Here is a 20425-nt window from a genome sequence, read left to right on the forward strand (position 1 = left end):
GCACTAACTAGATCACTGGTTTCCTAAGATTTCTGGGAGGTTATTTGTGCCCCCTTTTGGGAAGGTAGGACCTAAGGTTGCGCTGAATTCTTCTGCCATTTCTTTGTTCTCCATTATGATTTTCCCAGCTTCTGATTGTACCGGATCTACATTTGCCTTTATGAATTATTTTTTCTTCACATATGATAGAAGCTTTTAAGGCCAGTTTCTATGTTCCCAAATATTTTACTCTCATGCTTTCTTTTCACTCTTTTAATAATTTTTGGCCACTTTTGTTGAAGTCTAAAACCGTCCCAATCCTGAGGCATGCTGTTTTGTCTGTCAAATTTATTTTTTTCTTTCTGAATCATAGAAACATAGAAACGAGAAGCAGGAATAGTCCATTCGGCCCTTACATCCCGCTCCGCCATTCAATTTGATCATGGCTGATCATTGGATTCAATATCCCGATTCCCCCCTTCCTCCCATATCCCTTGATCCCTTTTTAGCACCAAGAGCTATTTCTAATTTCTTCCTGAAATCACACAACGCTTTTGCCTCAACTACTCTCCGGGGAAGTGAATTCCACAAAGACGAAATTTCTTCTCACCTCAGTTCTGAAAGCTTTACCCCTTATCCTCAAACTATGACACCTAGTTCTGGACTCCCCCACCATCGGGGACGTTCTTCCTGAACCTATCCTGTCGAACCCTGTTAGAATTCTATACGTTGCTATGAGATCCGCCCTCACTCTTCTAAACTCCAGTGAATATAATCCTAACCTACTTAATCTATCCTCATATGACCAACCTGCCACCCCAGGGATCAGCCTGGTAAACCTTCGCTGGACTCCCTCTATAGCAAGGACATGTTTCCACAGATAAGAACACCAAAACTGCCCACAATACTCCAGGTTTGGCCTCGTCAATGCACAATACAATCGTAGCAAAACATCCCTATTCGTATACTCTAACTTTATGAGGGGGGAGGGAGAGGACCCAGAGGTAGCGGTACATATTGGTATCGCTGATGTGGGAAGGAAGGGGGAAGGGTCATGAAAAGAGAGTATAGGGAATTAGGGAGACAGCTGAGAAGGAGGAAAGCAAAGGTAGTAATCTCAGGATTGCTTCCTGTGCCTCGGGAGGGTGAGGGCAGGAATGAAGTGAGCTGGAAGATGAATGTGTGGCTGAGGGACTGGTGCAGGGGGCAGAGATTCAGGTTCCTGGACTATTGGGACCTCTTTAGGGGCAGGTGTGACCTGTACACAATAAACGGGTGGCACTTGAATCCCAGGGGGACCAATATTCTGGCAGGAAGGTTGGCTAAAGCTACTGGGGAGAGTTTACACTCGGTAGGTTGGGGGGAGGGGATCGAGACGAGGTGACTGGGAGCGAGGAAGTTAGCTCGCAATCAGAGAAGGGTTATAGACAGTGCAAGAGGGAGGATGGACGGGGGATAGAGAAGGGGAGAGCTCAGACCAAAGGTATGTGGGAGTCTGTGCTCAGTTCTGGTCGCCTCATTACAGGAAGGATGTGGAAAAGATTGAAAAGGTGCAGAGGCGATTTACAAGGATGTTGCCTGGATTGAGTGGCATGCCTTATGAGGATAGGCTGAGGGAGCTCGGTCTTTTATCCTTGGAGAGACGTAGGATGAGAGGAGACCTAATAGAGGTATATAAGATGTTGAGAGGCATAGATCGGGTGGACTCTCAGAGGCTTTTTCCCAGGGTGGAAATGGCTGCTCCGAGAGGACACAGGTTTATGGTGCTGGGGTGTAGGTACAGCGGAAATGTTAGGGGGAAGTTTTTCACTCAGAGGGTTGTGGGCGAGTGGAATTGGCTGCCGTCAGTGGTGGTGGAGGCAAACTCAATAGGGTCTTTTAAGAGACTCCTGGATGAGTACATGGGACTTAATAGGATGGAGGGTTATAGGTTGGCCTAAAAGGTAGGGATATGTTCGGCACAACTTGTGGGGCCGAAGGGCCTGTTTTGTGCTGTAGTTTTCTATGTTTATATGTTTCTACTCAAATGCTCTGGCTATGAAGGCGGACATACCATTTGCTGCTTTACTGCCTCCTTTACTTGAGCACTTACTTTCAGCTACTGGTGCACGAGGGCATCATGTTCTCTCTGAGTATCCACCTATCTCAATTTAGACCCATTAAATCAATAATCTGTCTTCCTATTATTGCTACCAATTTGGATAACCTCACATTTATCCACAGTAAACTGCATGTGCCATATGTTATTAAGCAGAGTTTGATCCCCATCTGAGAACTAACATCAAAACTCCGAAAGAGGAGTAAATCGCCTTATAATCCGTAAAGAATGTGTGTGAAGTGGTGCGACCAGCTCTTCAGCAACTTGTATTGGTTAAATAAAAATAAATCCCTGACACTGTCTCTAAAACCAACACATAATAATTTATTTATCTCGCTAACAGTGAGTAAATTAACTAAACTATTAATAAGCAGAATAAATGCCTTCCAACTATTAACTATTCCCGAATAAAACCAGATTCTACAGTTGTGGTGTTCAAATAAATACAATTCCCATTCATTAACAAAGAGGAATTTAGTCGCTCTCTCAATTACAACCAGGTTTTAGTGACTTTTGGAATATTCTGGGCTTTCTCTGTTGATTCTTCTGTGTGGAACTTCGTTCTTCTTTGATATCTTTGCTAACTAGATGGTGCGTTCCCTGAGACATTGATGAAGCGATGAGAGCCAGTGATTCTCTCTCTCCCGAGAGTTGAGAGCTGAGAGCTGTGAGCTCTGACAGGCGGCAGTTGCTCTGCATTGTTTATCCCACTGCCCCCTTCTTTTATACCCATGATAACATATCAATATTTTCCACAATAGGATTAGTCATAGGTTGTCAAAGCCAACAAATTTAAATTTAATAGGTTTTTGGTATCTAAGTGCCTGATTTAAATTGATTGGCTAAATTCAAAAGCCTGTTGCCTTGGTTAAAACCGCTGCTTGGCCTTTTGATACAAATGTTTTAGTTTGGGCTCTGTGTGTACTTGCATTTTACAATTGTGCAAACACCAAATTCTAACTTCCTACCTCCCAATCGACAACTACTCTGTCCAACTACGTAACATATGCTGATGCCCATACACTCAGCCTGTCCAAATCACACCGAAGCATCTCTGCATCCTCCTCACAGCTCATCCTCTCACCCAACTTTGTATCATCTGCAAAGTTGGAGATAATACATTCATTCCCCCCTTCCAAATCATTCATATATAATGTGTACATTTGGCGTCCTAGCTCAGATCCTTATGCAAACCCACTATTCATTGACTACAAATCAGAAAAACACCCATTTATGCCAACTCTTTGCTTCCTATCTGCTAACCAGCTTTCTATCCATTTCAAGACATTACCTGCAATGTCATGCGCTTTTACTTTATGTAGCAGTCTGTAATGGGAGATCTCTTCGAAAGCCAATGATTTAATATTTTGGATTTGATAGTGTCCGTAACTTCTTCTGTAAACCTTTGTTGAGCCACCTGTCTTATTTTATTTTTGTGCCAGGTGAGAATGAAAAATTATTATAATACATATGCACATTTTAAAAATTTGAACCATTGCCTATCCATCGCCAACCCCTTCAATATGGTTCATCGATCTATCTTTGCCAATTCGCCCCTTATGCCCTGTTACTTTCCTTTATTTAGATTCTGGACCCTAGTTTCGGAGTTGACAACTTCACTCTCCAAATTAATAATTATATCATTTTATGAAATCTCTTCTCCCAAGGGAAGATTGTTAATTGATCATTTCTTCTTGCACTCTAAACAGGCTAGAATAGTTTGTTCATTGGTTGATTCTTCAATGTATTCGTCAAAAAACATTGCATACACACTCAAGGGCTCTCCTTGCATTACGAATTTGGTGTACCCAGTTTATATATGAATAAAAGTCACCTATGATTACCCTTGTACCTTATTGCATGCATCTTTGATTTCTTAGTTTATACATTCCCTTACATATCCGCACTTTTTGGTGATGGTGATGGTATTGGAGGGTTGGGGGAATGGAGGGCTTTGGAGGGGGGCTGGGGTGAGGCGATGGCCGAATGGTATTATCACTCGACTATTAATCCAGGAACCCAGATAAGGTTCTGGGGATCTGAGTTTGAATCCCGCTACGGCAGCTGCTGAAATTTGAATTCAATAAAAAATATCTGGAATCAAGAGTCTATTGATGACCATAAAACCATTGTCGATTTTTGGAAAAGCACACCTGGTTCACAAATGTCCTTCAGGGAAGGAAATCTGCCATCCCTACCTGGTTAGGCCTGCATGTGACTCCAGAGCCACAGCAATGTGGTTGACACTGAACTGCTCTCTGAAATGGTCTAGCAAGCCATTCAGTTGTATCTATCGCTACAAAGTCTAAACAAAAAATGAAACTGGACGGACCAACTGGCATCGACCTAGTCACCAGAAAAGACAACGGCGAAACAAACAGCCCTGTAGACCTTGCAAAGCCCTCCTTACTAACATCTGGGGGCTTGTGCCAAAATTGGGAGAGCTGTCTCACAGACGAGTGAAGCAACAGCCTGACATAGCCATTCTCACGGAATCATATTTTACAGATAACATCCCAGAAAACATCATTACCATCCCTGGATATGTCCTTTACCACCGGCAGGACGGATCCAGCAGAGGTGGCGGCACAGTGGTATACAATCGGGAGAGAGTTGCTCTGGATGTCCATAACAACGACTCCGGACTCCATGATGTCTCATGACTTCAGGTTAAAGAAGTGCAAGGAAATCTCTTGCTGGTTACCACATACAGTTCTCCTACGGCTGATGAATCAGTACCCCTCCATGTTGAACAACACTTGGAGGAAGCACTGAGGGTGACAAGGGCGCAAAACATACTCCAGGTGGGGGTTTTCAATGTCCATCACCAAAAGCGTCTCGACAGTGGCATTACTGATCGAGCTGGTGGGATCCGAAAATATATAACTGGTAGACTGGGTCTGCAGCAGGTGTTGAAGGAACCAGCAAGAGGAAAAAACATACTTGTCCTCATCCCTTCCAATCTGCCGGCTGCAGATGCATCTGTCCATGGCAGTATCGATAAGAATGACCACCACACAGTCTTTGTGGAGACGAAGTCTCGCCTTCACATTGAGGATAACCTCCATCGTGGCGCTAGTACCGTGCTAAGTGGGACAGACTTCAAAGCAATCTAGCAAGTCAAGGTTGGGCATCCATGAGGAGCTGTGGGCTATCAAGAGCAGCGGAACTGTACTCCAGCACAATCTGCAACCTCACGGCTCGACATATTCCCCCATTACAGTCAAACCAGGGATCAACCTTGGTTCAATAGAGAGTGCAGGAGGGCATGCCAGGAGCAGCACCAGGCATACCTAAAAATGAGGTGTTAACGTTCCCAACATTGACTGGGACAGCCATGGTATTAGAGGGTTGGATGGAGAGAAATTTGTTGAGTGTATTCAGGAGGAATTTCTCATTCAGTATGTGGATGGCCCGACTAGAGAGGCGCCAAAACTGGACCTCCTCTTGGGAAATAAAGAAGGGCAGATGACAGAAGCGTTAGTGAGGGATCAGGTTGGGACCAGCGACCATAATTCTATTAGTTTTAAGATAACTATGGAGAATGATAGGTCTGGCCCAAAAGTTAAAATTCTAAATTGGTGCAACGCCAATTTTGATGGTATCAGGCAGAAACTTCCAAAGGTTAATTGGGGGAGTCTGTGGGATGGCAATGGGATGGCTGGTAAGTGGAAAGCTTTCAAAAATGTGTTAAGCAGGGTTCAAGGTAAACACATTCATCTTAGAGTGAAGGTCAAGGCTGGCAGAGGTAGGGAACCCTGGATGACTCGGGATATTGAGGCCCTGGACAAGAAGGAGAAAGAGGCACACGGCATGCATAGGCAGCTGGGGTCATGTGAACCCCTTGAAGAGTATAGGGGGCATAGGAGTAGAGTTAAGAGAGAAATCAGGAGGGCACAAAGAGGACGCGAGATTGTTTTGGCAGATAATGCAAAGGAGAATACAAACAGCTTCTACAAATACATAAAGGGCAAAAGAGTAACAAGGGAGAGAGGGTAGGGCCTCTCAAGGATCAACAGGATCACCTGTCTGCGGATCCACAAGAGATGGGTGAGATGCTAAATGAATATTTCTCATCAGTATTTACTGTTGAGAAAAGCATGGATGTTAGGGAACTTGGGGAAATAAGTAGTGATGTCTTGCATATTACAGAGTACATATTACAGAGAAGGAGGTGCTGGAAGTCTTAAAGCGCATCAAGGTATATAAATCCCCGGGACCTGATGAAGTGTATCCCAGGACATTGTGGAAGGCGAGGGAGGAAATTGCGGGTCCCGCAGCCGAGATATTTGAATCATCGATAGTCACGGGTGAGGTGCCTGAAGATTGGAGAGTGGCAAATGTTGTGCCTTTGTATAAAATGGACTGCAGGGAAAAGCCTGGAAACTACAGGCCAGTGAGCCTCACATCTGTGGTGGGTAAGTTGTTGGAAGGTACTTTGAGAGACAGGATCTACAGGCATTTAGAGATGCAAGGACTGATTAGGGGCATTCAGCATGGCTTTGTGAATGGAAAATCATGTCTCACAGAATTGATTGAGTATTTGAAGGGGTAACCAAGAAGGTAGATGAGGGCAATGCATTTGATGTTGTCTACATGGACGTTAGCAAGACCTTTGACAAGGTACCGCATGGTAGGTTGTTGCATCAGGTTAAATCTCACGGGATCCAGGGTGAGGTATCTAAATGGATACAAAATTAGCTTCTTGACAGAATATGGACAGAGGGTGATTGTAGAACTGGGGGCCTGTGACCAGCAGCGTGCCTCAGGGATCAGTGCTGGGTCCACTGTTATTTGTCATTTACATAAATGGTTTGGATTAGAATATAAGAGGCATGGTTAGTAAGTTTGCAGAAGACACCAAGATTGGTAGCACAATGGACAGTGAAGGAAGCTATCTCCGATTGCAATGGGAGCTTGATCAATTGAGCCAGTCGGCTGACGAATGGCAGATGGAGTTTAATTTAGACAAATGTGAGATGATGCATTTTGGTAGATTGAACCAGAGCAGGACTTACTCCGTTAATGGAAGGGCGTTGGGGAGAATTACAGAACAAAGGGATCTCGGGGTACATGTCCATAACTCCTTGAAAGTGGAGTCACAGGTGGACAGAGTGGCGAAGAAGGCATTCAGCATGCTTGGTTTCATCGGTCAGAACATTGAATACACGAGTTGGGACGTCATGTTGAACTTGTACAAGACATTGGTAAGGCCACACTTGGAATACTGTTGCAGTTCTGCTCATCCTACTATAGAAAGGATATTATTAAACTAGAAAGAGTGCAGAAAAGATTTAGAACATAGAACATAGAACATAGAAAGCCACAGCACAAACAGGCCCTTCGGCCCACAAGTTGCGCTGATCACATCCCCACCTCTAGGCCTATCTATAGCCCTCAATCCCATTAAATCCCATGTACTCATCCAGAAGTCTCTTAAAAGACCCCAACGAGTTTTCCTCCACCACCACTGACGTCAGCCGATTCCACTCACCCACCACCCTCTGAGTGAAAAACTTACCCCTGACATCTCCTCTGTACCTACCCCCCAGCACCTTAAACCTGTGTCCTCTCGTAGCAACCATTTCAGCCCTTGGAAATAGCCTCTGAGAGTCTACCCTATCCAGACCTCTCAACATCTTGTAAACCTCTATCAGGTCACCTCTCATCCTTCGTCTCTCCAGGGAGAAGAGACCAAGCTCCCTCAACCTATCCTCATAAGGCATGCCCCCCAATCCAGGCAACATCCTTGTAAATCTCCTCTGCAACCTTTCAATGGCTTCAACATCTTTCCTGTAATGAGGTGACCAGAACTGCGCGCAGTACTCCAAGTGGGGTCTAACCAGGGTCCTATAAAGCTGCAGCATTATCTCCCGACTCCTAAACTCAATCCCTCGATTAATGAAGGCTAGTACGCCGTACGCCTTCTTGACCGCATCCTCCACCTGCGAGGCCGATTTAAGAGTCCTATGGACCCGGACCCCAAGGTCCTTCTGATCCTCTACACTGCTAAGAATGGTACCCTTCATATTATACTGCTGCTTCATCCCATTGGATCTGCCAAAATGGATCACTACACACTTATCCGGGTTGAAGTCCATCTGCCACTTCTCCGCCCAGTCTTGCATTCTATCTATGTCTCGCTGCAACTTCTGACATCCCTCCAAACTATCCACAACACCACCTACCTTGGTGTCGTCAGCAAACTTACCAACCCATCCCTCCACTTCCTCATCCAGGTCATTTATGAAAATGACAAACAGCAAGGGTCCCAGAACAGATCCCTGGGGCACTCCACTGGTCACTGACCTCCATGCAGAGAAAGACCCCTCCACAGCCACTCTCTGCCTTCTGTCGGCAAGCCAGTTCTGGATCCACAAGGCAACAGCCCCTTGGATCCCATGCCCTCTCACTTTCTCAAGAAGTCTTGCATGGGGGACCTAATCGAACGCCTTGCTGAAGTCCATATAGACCACATCCACCGCTCTTCCTTCGTCAATGTGTTTGGTCACATTTTCAAAGAACTCAACCAGGCTCGTAAGGCATTTACTGGGATGCTCCCGGGACTTGATGGTTTGAGTTATAAGGAGAAGCTGGATAGACTGGGACTTCTTTCTCTGGAGCGTAGGAGGATGAGGGGTGACCGTACAGAGGTCTATAAAATAATGAGGGGCGCAGATAAGGTAGATAGTCAATATCTTTTCCCAAAGGTAGGGGAGTCTAAAACTAGAGGGCATAGGTTCAAGGTGAGAGGGAAGAGATGCAAAAGCGTCCAGTGGGGCAATTTGTTCACACAGAGGGTGGTGAGTGTCTGGAACAAGCTGCCAGAGGTAGTAGTCGAGGCGGGTACAATAGTATCTTTTAAAAAGCATTTAGATAGCTACATGGAGAAGATGGGTATAGAGGGATATTGTCCAAATGCGGGCAATTGGAATTAGCTTCGGGGTTTGAAACAAATGGCGGCATGGACAAGTTGGGCCGAAGGGCCAGTTTCCATGCTGTAAACCTCTATGACTCTATGACCTACTGAAGCTACCAAACAGGACAACTTGCATGTCAAACGGCAAAAAGAGCAAGTGATAGACGGAGCAAAGTGATCCCACCAACAACGGATCAGATCTGAGCTCTGCTGTCCTTCCACATTCAGTCGAGAATGGTGGTAGACAATTAAACAACTCACTGTAGGAGGAGGCTCCGTAAATATCCCCATCCTCAACGACAGCTGTACCCAGCACATCAGTGCAAAAGATAAGGCTGAAGCATTCGCAGCAATCTTCAGCCAGAAGTGCCGAGTAGATGATCCATCTCGGCCTCGTCCAATGGCTCCCAGAATCTCAGATGCCAGTCTCCAGCCAATTCAATTCACTCCACATGATATCAGCAAATGGTTGGAGGCACTGGATACTGCAAGGCAATATTCCCTGATAACATTCCGGCAATAGTACTGAAGACTTCTGCTTCAGAATTTTCCACTCCCCTAGCCAAGCTCTTCCAGTCCAGTTACAAGACTGGCATCCACCCAACAATGTGGAAAATTGCCCAGGTATGTCCTGCACACGAAAGGCAGGACAACCCAACACGGCCAAATACTTCCCAATGAGTCTACTCTCGATCATCAGTAAAGTAATGGAAGGGGTCATCGACAGTGCTAACAAGCAGCACCTGCTCAGCAATAACCTGCTCAGTGACGCCCAGCTTGAGTTTCGCGAGAGCCACTCAGCTGCTGACGTCAGTGCAGCCTTAATTCAAACATGGGCGAAAGAGCAGAATTCCAGAGGTGAGGTGAGAGTGACACCCTTTGACATCTCTGCGCATTCGACCAAATGTGCCATCAAGGAGCCATAGTAAAACTGGAAGCAATGGGTATCAGAGGGCAAACACTCGCTGGTTGGAGTCATACCTGGTACATAGGAAGATGGCTGTGGCTGTGGAGGGTCAATTATCTCAGCTCCTGGAGTCCCTGCAGGAGTCCCTCGGTGCGGTGTCCTAGGCCCAACAATCTTCAGATGCTTAATCAATGACCTTCCCTCCGTCATAAGGTCAGAAGTGAGGTTGTGCGCCGATGATTGCACAATGTTTAGCACCATCGGCGACTCCTCAGATACTGAGGTAGTCTATGTTCAAATGCAACAGATCTGGACGATATCCAGACTTGGGCTGACAAGTGGCAAGTAACATTCGCGCCACACAAATGCCAGGCAATAACCATCTCCAATTCGAGACATTCTAACCTTTGCCCCTTGACAATCAATGGCGTTGCCATCACTGACTCCCCCACCGTCAATATCCTTGGCGTTGACCAGAAAGTGAACTGGACTCACCACATAAACACAGTGGCGACCAGAGCAGGTCAAAGGCTAGGAATACTGCGGCGAGTAACTCAGCTCCTGACTCCCCAAAGCCTATCCACCGTCTACAAGGCACAAGTCAGGAGTGTGATGGAATACGCTCCTCTGGCCTGGATGGAGTGCAACTCAAACAACACTCAAGAAGTTTGACAACATCCAGGACAAAGCAGCCCGATTGATTGCCACGATATTTACAAGTATCCACTCCCTCCACCACCGACGCTCAGGAGCAGCATGTGTACTATCTACAAGATGCATTGCAGCAATTCAGCAAACATTCTTAGACAGCACCTTCCAAACCCACGACCACTTCCATCTAGAAGGACAAGGGAGCAGATATATGGGAACACCACCACCTACAAGTTCCCCTTCAAGCCACTCACCATCCTGATTTGGAAATATATCACCGTTCTGTCGCAGTCGCTGGGCCAAAATCCTGGAATTCCCTCCCTAATGGCATCGTGTGTCAACCCACAGCACATAGACTGCAGCGATTCAAGAAGGCAGCTCACCACCACTTCCTCAAGGGCAACTAGGAATGGGCAATAAATGCTGGCCAGCCAGCGACGCCCATGTCCCACGAATGAATTAAAAAAACTGTAGCCACATTTCCTGTCGCCTGCTGTTCCTTATCTACACGCATAAAGATTGTACATAATGATTTTTTGAGAAGTTACCCCTCTTCACTGTGGCATCGATGCCCTTCTGTACTAACAACACTGCTCCACCTCTTTTTCCTTTTTCTCCGAAATTCCTAAATAATGAACAGCTCTCAATGGCCAGTTCCCATCCTTGGGAATCCTGAAGCTATGACTCTGCATTGGCAGCTATCTCACAACTTTTTCTGTCTACTTGCCTTTAGACTTGTCTTTTAACTTCGTTTGTCATATTCGCTTTATTTTGCTTTATTGCCCCATTTGTTCCTAGCCTTTGCCTTTTCTGCCTTCCATTTTTCCTTCTTCCACTTCTGTCTTTTGTTCCTATCAGTATTTCTGTCTCCTCTGCCTCTCTACCTCTCTGCCCAGCTTCCCACCGTGCTGCCATTCTAGTTTATATCCTAGCACGCGACACTGGTGGTATCCTGATTTAACCTTTGAGTTTTACTTTCAATTGACATTCTAACATAATATTTTCTGCTTGTGGTACCATGTACTTTTTTAACCCATGATATTTGTACCGATGTCTACCACGACCATTGTCTGTTCACTCTCCTTCATAATTCCCGACACCTACTCCAAGTCATCCTTGACTCTGGCGCCAGGGAGGCAACTCGCCGTTCTGGAGTCACTTCTGCGGCCGCAGAAGCTTCTGTGCAATCATAGAATCACAGTATCACAGAGTTACCGATTCTCAGACATATCACATCACATCTGCATCTCTTAAAGTAAGCAACTTGTCTGATTCCATTCTCCTACCTTCTCTCCGTAACCCTGAACATTCTTTATAACAGTCACATCCCCTTTTGAATGCTTCGATTGAAACGGCCCCTATAACTCCCTCAGCTAATGCATTCCACCCCTAATGATTCCCTGTGTGGAAACGTTTTCCTCATACTTCTATGGCTCCTTTGTTCGTTACTTTACCATAACCCCTCTCTTCTCGTTCCATTCGCGATAATGAGCAGTTTACTTCGATCCTCTATCCAGATTCCTCTTGATTTTGTATACATTGCCTCTCTAAAGTTTCTTCTAAGCTCTCATTTCTCAAAGGACAAAATATATATCTTCATCGATATATCTGAAGCTACTCATCCCAGAATTATTCTCGTGAATATTTTCTGCATTCTGTCCAACGTCTCCAACTCACTCCTGAAACGTGGCGACTCGAACTGGACGTAATCATCTGTTCAAGTCTTCCTCGTGATTCTTGCAAGTTGAACATAATCCGCTTTCTCTTGCAATCAAAATTATCATGAACTATTGCATTGCTGGATGTCTGTCATTGCCTGCACCCATGCAGATAATTACACATAAACTGCATGATGATAACAATAACACAATTAGGCCTTATGCAACCGGAGCTGATTTTGCTTTGTGCATGAAACCAATTGCACATTAAATAGCACCCCTTGAAATTCGTGACTCTGCCATTTAGAAATCCAGGGAACATGGTGCCGTTGTTATTGGAGTTCTTGGACAACGCGATATAATTTTTGGCCATTAAAAGCAAGGTAGCAATATATTTTCTATGCAAAACGTAAGGTGCTGGTGACCCTCACAGTCAATCACTATGTTGTCCCCGCAGTGTAGCAAAAAGGTTTCTCTCAAAAGTCATAAAAATCCCTTTCATAATCCTTAAGGGACTGAAGGGCTGCGAAAGTACTGCTGATCCACCTGATATTTTGGAATGAGCCCTCAGGATATCTATCTAATTTTCTTGCTAACAGGCCTTGCATAAATTTACACACCAATTTGTTACGGTGTAGGTCATTCGGCCCCTCGAAGGTGCTTCGCAATTTAAAAGGATCATGGTTGATCTGGTTGTTGCCTCAGCTTCAACTTCTCACTTAACCCTATAACCATTCACCACTTGCTAATCAAAAATCCATCTATCTCTGCCTTGAAAACAATCGCAAGCTCTGCTTTCACCATTTTGGGGAAGAGAATGCGGTAGACTCTCAACACACTGAGTGAAAAAAAATACTCCTCATCTCTGCCTCAAATCGGCTACGCATTACACTGAAATAGGTGAACCTCGTCCTTGATTCTCACAAAAAAGAAACACCTTTCTCGTGTACAACTTGTCAAAATCCCTTAAGATCTTGTGCGTATGAATGAAGTGGACTCTTACTCTTCAAACCTCCAGTGGATAATGACTAACTAGTAGACAGCCCAACCATTCTCGGAATTAATCTACCAAATATTCTCTTAATTGGTTTCAGTGAATTTGAATGGTAAGAGAGGCCTCTAAGCTTCTGACATTTACCCAATTACTCTGTAACATAATATCAGGAATTGTTCAGGTTTCTTTAGCAGTTTTTTATTGAGTAGTAACCAAAAAATTCTGAATACAAGACTTTTCCCAATTTTTTTCTTCGCCTTTCAAAATAACTGTCAGTGAGATGCTTACCATCCTCAGTGTTTCCGTTCTATGAGGGGACCCTGAAATTGAGCTGAGGTCGGGTAAGGAATGAAAACGTGGCCAGGAGGGATCGTTCCGTTTTCAGACACTTTGCAAACGAATATTCAATTCTGGCCCTCAATAAAAAACGAATCCCGCAGCGCAATGTCAGTTGAAAGTTAGTGCATGGTACGCACTCTAACAGAACAATTATAATCATTGGTAGAAAGAATGGCGAGTTTTGTGTTCCCGCTCAAGTCGGATGTCTACCCCTACCGCTCAGACGCAAAACGAGATCGATGCTCACTTAGGCTTTACTATGATTCTTTTTTCAGTTCAATTCGATTGCGCAATAATTGGAAATTTCTTCATCCCATAAAATATACGTTTTTCTTTGTTCAAGATGTGGACGAAACTGGATCGAACAGGCCAATTTCGCAGCATCTCAATTGGTCAAGGCATGTCAAAAGATTAATGAAAGGAAATGTTTCACAATCAAATGCGAAGCAAAGATATGTTAGTTAGCACAAAGAAAGGGAATTTGACACGAACATATAGTGAGATTCTTTGGAGTTGCAGACAAAAACTTAAAACACCGGGATATTGAAAAGAACGAACACATTAATGCACAAAATAATTTTAATGTTCTTTGTAATTAATGCAATGTTAGGGCTAAACTTTACAATGGTTTGCAATGAATCCACGATGAATAATAGAGTTCTATTTTGGACGCCTTTCATGATGTGTCTTTCTCGCTTTCAATGTTCATCAGGACCTGGACAACTGATGCTGGTGGGACCGGAGGCGCCATGTATTGGGGAACTTATGGTATATTACAGAGGTCAATGGAGCTCCGTCTGCAGCAGTCTTTTGGATTCGGCAGGTGGAGAAGTCGTCTGCAAGCAAATTGGTTGCGCTAATTATCACACATCAACGACAAAATTAATCTCGGAGGAAACAAAATCTGTGTTCCTGCACAAGATTCAATGTAATGGTACAGAATCATCGTTGCGGGAGTGTCAAATCAAACCGTCGGGTCGGCAGAACTGTGAAATTGGGACAGCTTTAATCATCTTCTGTAGAGGTATTTCTGCCTATGATTGGTGTTGAATGTTTTTGTTCACATGTAGGTACTGGAGTCCAACGCGTAGAATCAGTCTGGTTTAGAAATACGAAATAACAAGTGAAAGCGGTCCCTTGTGAGAGTAATCCGACGGTGTTCAGACAGTAGTTTAAGATGTGGCACACAGTATAAACCAAGAAATACTGAGGGCTTATAAGAAAGGTACGGAAATAATTATGGGTGATTTTAAAATACATATTGATTGGAATAATCAAATTGACAATGGTATCCTCGAGGGAGAGTTTATTGAATGTATTGGAGATTCTTTGAGCAATATGTTTTGAACCAACCACACAGATGGCTTTTCTGGAATTGGTGTTGTGTAATGAGAAGAGATTAATTAATGATCGCATAGAGTCATAGAATCATAGAGGTTTACAGCATGGAATCAGGCCGTTCGGCCCAACTTGTCCATGCCGCCCTTTTTTTTAAACCCCGAAGCTAATCCGAATTGCCCGCATTTGGCCCATATCCATCTATACCCATCGTACCCATGGAGCTATCTAAATGCTTTTTAAAAGACAAAATTGTACCCGCTTCTACCTCTACCTCTGGCAGCTTGTTCCAGACACTCACCACCCTCTGTGTGAAAAAGATTGCCCCCCTGGACACTTTTGTATCTCTCCCCTCTCACCTTAAAACTATGCCCTCTAGTTTTAGACTCCCCGACCTTTGGGAAAAGATATTGACTCTCGAGCTGATCTATGCCCCTCATTATTTTATAGACCTTTATAAAATCACCCCTCAGCCTTCTGCGCTCCAGAGAAAAATGTCCGAGTCAATCCAGCCTCTCCTTACAACTCAAACCATCAAGTCCCGGGAGCATCCTAGTAAATCTTTTCTGCACTCTTTCTAGTTTAATAATATCCTTTCGATAATAGGGTGACCAGAACTCCACATAGCATTCCAAGTGTGGCCTTACCAATGTCTTGTACAAGTTCAACATGACGTTCCAACTCCTGCATTCAATGTTTTGACCGATGAAACCAAGCAACTGAGTAAGTCCTGCCTGTTTCAACCTACCAAAATGCATCACCTCGCATTTGTCTAAATTAAACTCCATCTGCCATTCATCAGCCCACTGGCCCATTTGATCAAGATCCCGTTGCAATCGGAGATAACTTTGTTCACTGTCCACTATGCCACCAATCTTGGTGTCATCTGCAAACTTACTAACCATGCCTCCTATATTCTCATCCAAATCATTAATATAAATGACAAATATCAGTGGACCCAGCACTGATCCCTGAGACACACCGCTGTTCATCAGCCTCCAGTTTGTAAAACAACCCTCTACAACCACCCTCTGGCTTCTGTCAAGATGCCAATTCTGCATCCATTTCGATACCTCAAAGAACAAAGAACAAAGAACAGTACAGCACAGGAAACAGGCCCTTCGGCCCTACAAGCCTGTGCCGCTCCTTGGTCCAACTAGACCAATCGTTTGTTTCCCTCCATTCGCAGGCTGCTCATGTGACTATCCAGGTATGTCTTAAACGATGTCAGCGTGCCTGCCTCCACCACCCTACTTGGCAGCGCATTCCAGGCCCCACCATCCTCTGTGTAAAAAACATCCCTCTAATATCTGAGTTATACTTCGCCCCTCTCACCTTGAGCCCGTGACCCCTCGTGAACGTCACTTCTGATCTGGGGAAAAGCTTCCCACCGTTCACCCTATCTATCCCCTTCATAATCTTGTACACCTCTCTTAGTTCTCCCCTCATTCTCCGTCTTTCCAGGGAGAACAACCCCAATTTACCCAATCTCTCCTCATAGCTAAGACCCTCCATACCAGGCAACATCCTGGTAAACCTTCTCTGCACTCTCTCTAACGCCTCCACGTCCTTCTGGTAGTGCGGCGACCAGAACTGGATGCAGTACTCCAAATGTGGCCTAACCAGCGTTCTATGCAGCTGCATCATCAGACTCCAGCATTTACACTCTATACCCCGTCCTATAAATGCAAGCATACCATATGCCTTCTTCACCATGCAAGCATACCATATGCCTTCTTCACCACCTTCTCCTCCTGTGTTGCCACCTTCAAGGATCTGTGGACTTGCACACCTAGGTCCCTCTGTGTTTCTATACTCCTGATGACTCTGCCATTTATTGTATAACTCCTTCCTACATTATTTCTTCCAAAATGCATCACTTCGCATTTATCCGGATTAAACTCCATCTGCCACCTCTGCACCCAATTTTCCAGCCTATCTATATCCGGCAGTATTGCCCGACAGTGCTCTTCGCTATCCGCAAGTCCAGCCATCTTCGTATCATCCGCAAACTTGCTGATTACGCCATTTACACCTTCTTCCACATCATTTATATATATCACAAATAGCAGAGGTCCCAGTACAGAGCCCAGCCGAACACGACTGGTCACAGACCTCCAGCCGGAAAAAGACCCTTCGACCACTACCCTCTGTCTCCTATGGCCAAGCCAGTTCTCCACCTATCTCGCCACTTCTCCTTGTATCCCATGAGCCTTAACCTTCTTAACCAACCTGCCATGTGGGACTTTGTCAAATGCCTTACTGAAATCCACATAGACGACATCCACGGCCCTTCCTTCATCAACCATTTTTGACACTTCCTCAAAAAACTCCACCAAATTTGTAAGGCACGACCTCCCTCTTACAAAACCATGCTGTCTGTCACTAATGAGATTGTTCCGTTCTAACTGCACATACATCCTGTCTCTAAGAATCCTCTCCAACAACGTCCCTACCATGGACGTCAAGCTCACCGGCCTATAATTTCCTGGGTTATCCCTGCTACCCTCCTCAAACAATGGGACCACATTCGCTGTCCTCCAATCCTCAGGGACCTCACCTGTGTCCAAAGAAGCGACAAAGATTTCCGTCAGAGGCCCAGCAATTTCATCTCTCGTCTCCCTGAGCAGTCGAGGATAGATGCCATCAAGCCCTGGGGCTTTGTCAGTTTTAATGTTCCCTAAAAGACCTAACACTTCCTCTCTTGTAATGGAGATTTTCTCTAACGTGTCAACACCTCCCTCCGAGACACTGCCGGTTATTACGCCCCTCTCCTTCGTGAATACCGATGCAAAGTATTCATTTAGGATCTCCCCTATACCCTTGGGTTCTAAGCATACTTCCCCTTCTTTGTCCCTGAGAGGTCCGATTTTCTCCCTGACAACTCTTTTGTTCCTAACGTATGCATAGAATGCCTTAGGATTCCCCTTAATCCTGCCTGCCAAGAACATCTCGTGACCTCTTTTTGACCTTCTAACTCCCCGTTTGAGTTCTTTCCTACTTTATCTGTATTCCTCCAGAGCTCCATCTGTTTTCTGTTGCCTGGATTTTACGTACGCCTCCCTTTTCATTTTAGTCAGATCCTCAATTTCCCTGGTTATCCACGGCTCTCGAATCCTACCATTCCTATCTTTCCTTTTTACAGGCACATGCCTATCCTGCAGCCTTATCAATAGTTCCTTAAAAGACTCCCACATGCCAGACGCGGTCTTACCCTCGAACATTCTCTCCCAATCAACATCCACCAATTCCTGCCTAATCCGGCTATAGTTAGCCTTCCCCCAATTTAGCACCCTGCCCGTAGGACAGCACTCATCCTTGTCCATTACTATCCTAAAGTTAACAGAGTTGTGGTCACTATTTGCCACATGTTCCCCGACCGAAACTTTGACGACCTGACCGGGCTCATTTCCCAGAACTAGGTCCAGTATAGCCCCCTCTCGAGTCGGGCTATCTACATACTGTTCCAAAGAACCTTCCAGTACGCATTTTACAAATTCCTCCCCGTCCGGACCCCCAGCTCTAAGCACTTTCCAGTCTGTGCCAGGGAAATTAAAGCCGCCCACTAGAACAACCCTATTTTTTCTGCACCTATCCAGAATCTCCTGACATATCCTTTCCTCCACTTCCCGTGGCCTGTTGCGTGGTCTGTAGTACACCCCCAGAACAGTGACTGCACCCTTCCTGTTTCTGAGTTCCACCCACAGCGACTCAGGACATGATCCCTCTAAGTTGTCTACCCTCTGCACCGCGGTAATATGCTCCTTAACTAATATCGCTACTCCCCCACCTTTTTTAGCCCCTCCTCTGTCTCGCCTAAAACACTTATTCCCCCGGAATATTCAGCTGCCAGTCCTGTCCTTCTTTTAACCAAGTTTCCGTCACTGCAACCACATCCAAATTCCGCATAAGCATTAAGGCCCTAATTTCATCTGTTTTACCCGTTACGCTCCTCGCATTGAAACAGATGCACTCCAGACCTCCAGGCCCACTCAGGACATCCTCCTCCAGAGTGCTCCTCTTCTTAGCTAGCCTTGCCCTGGCCCCCAGCTCAACCCCAGCCTCTGTATTTACTGACCTACTGTTTTGTTCTCCACCCCCCTGCCACACTTGTTTAAATCCTGCCGAAACACTCTCGCAAAACTCCCAGCCAGGATATTTGCTCACTTCCAGTTAAGGTGTAACCCATCCTTTCTGTACAGTTGCCATCCTGACTTGAAGATTTCCCAGTTATCTATGAATTTAAAGCCCTCCCTCTTGCACCAGTCCTTTAGCCACACGTTCAACTGTAGAATCTCCCTGTTCCGAGCCTCACTTGCACTAGACACCAAAAGCAGTCCAGAGATTGCTACCCTGGAGGCCTTACTTTTTAGCCTAGCACCCAACTCCCTGAATTTCTCTCGAATGACTCCCCTGCTCTTCCTACCTACATCATTTTCACCAATGTGTATAATCACATCCGTTTGACGACCTTCCTTTTTAAATTGTTCCACTGGAGCAAGCTGAGAGGGAGTGATTGGAGGCAGCTGTGCTGGTGAGAGATTAATTGAATTGTTTATTTATTTAATTTGTCAGCGAGTGTGTGTTTTTTTTAGCCTTTACTTTTGCAGTAGAATTTTAAGTTTAATGTGAAAACTGGAAGTGGGCTGCTAAGGAGTCTGGGAAGGGTTTTTATTTTAACTTTAAAAGTCAGTTACCTGGGAGGTTCCCCCTCAATGTTCCACTGGAGCAAGCTGAGAGGGAGTGATTGGAGGCAGCAGTGCTGGTGAGAGATTAATTGAATTGTTTATTTATTTAATTTGTCAGCGAGTGTGTGTTTTTTTTGGCCTTTACTTTTGCAGTAGAATTTTAAGTTTAAAGTGAAAACTGGAAGTGGGCTGCTAAGGAGTCTGGGAAGGGTTTTTTAAGCGCGTGAAGTATAAAAGGTAGGCTGCAGTATACAGCGGGCAGCGTCGGGAGCGGGCAGTGGAGTGACTGGGAAGCAGAATGTGAGCTATAAGGCTTTGGCTCACAGGGCTTAGGCAGTAAGGGCGAGCAGAGGTGAGTTTAAATTCATTTCTGCACTTCCTATCTGGTACTGGCAAGGTATCTAAAGGGGATGGGTGTGCAGGCAGTGCTATGTTCCTCTTGCACTATGTTTGAGGTGAGGGACGACGACAGTGTCCCTGCTGATTACACCAGTGGGAAGTGCGCCCATCTGCAGCTCCTCCAAAACCGTGTTAGGGAACTGGAGCTGGAGTTGGATGAACTTAGGATCATTAGGGACGCAGAGGTGGCCATAGACAGAAGCTTTAGGAATACAGTTACTCCGAGGAATGAAAACAGATGGGTGACGTTGAGAGGGGCTGGGAGGAAGCAGTCCGTGCAGGGATCCGCGGTGGTCGTTCCCCTTAGCAACAAGTATTCCGCTTTGGATACGGTTGAGGGGGATTACACACCAGTGGTGAGCCGCAGTGAGAGGATCTCCAGCACTGTGTCCATCTCTGTGGCTCGGAAGGGTAAGGGGCAGAGCGGGAGGGCAATAGTTATTGGGGAATCGTTA

At 45.3% G+C, this 20425-nt stretch overlaps 1 protein-coding gene across 1 annotated transcript in view; it reads left to right on the forward strand.

Annotated features, from left to right (window-relative positions):
* The first annotated feature begins 14492 nt into the window (after window positions 1–14492).
* LOC144485294 (scavenger receptor cysteine-rich type 1 protein M130-like) overlaps window positions 14493–20425 on the forward strand; it is a 60775-nt gene continuing 54842 nt past the window's right edge. Inside the window, exon 1 of the mRNA XM_078203507.1 lies at window positions 14493–14569. The gene's annotated coding sequence lies outside the window, so the exon portion shown is untranslated. The remainder of the gene's footprint in view (window positions 14570–20425) is intronic.

The sequence above is a fragment of the Mustelus asterias genome, chromosome 3 (assembly GCF_964213995.1).
Source record: "Mustelus asterias chromosome 3, sMusAst1.hap1.1, whole genome shotgun sequence".
Taxonomy (NCBI): domain Eukaryota; kingdom Metazoa; phylum Chordata; class Chondrichthyes; order Carcharhiniformes; family Triakidae; genus Mustelus; species Mustelus asterias.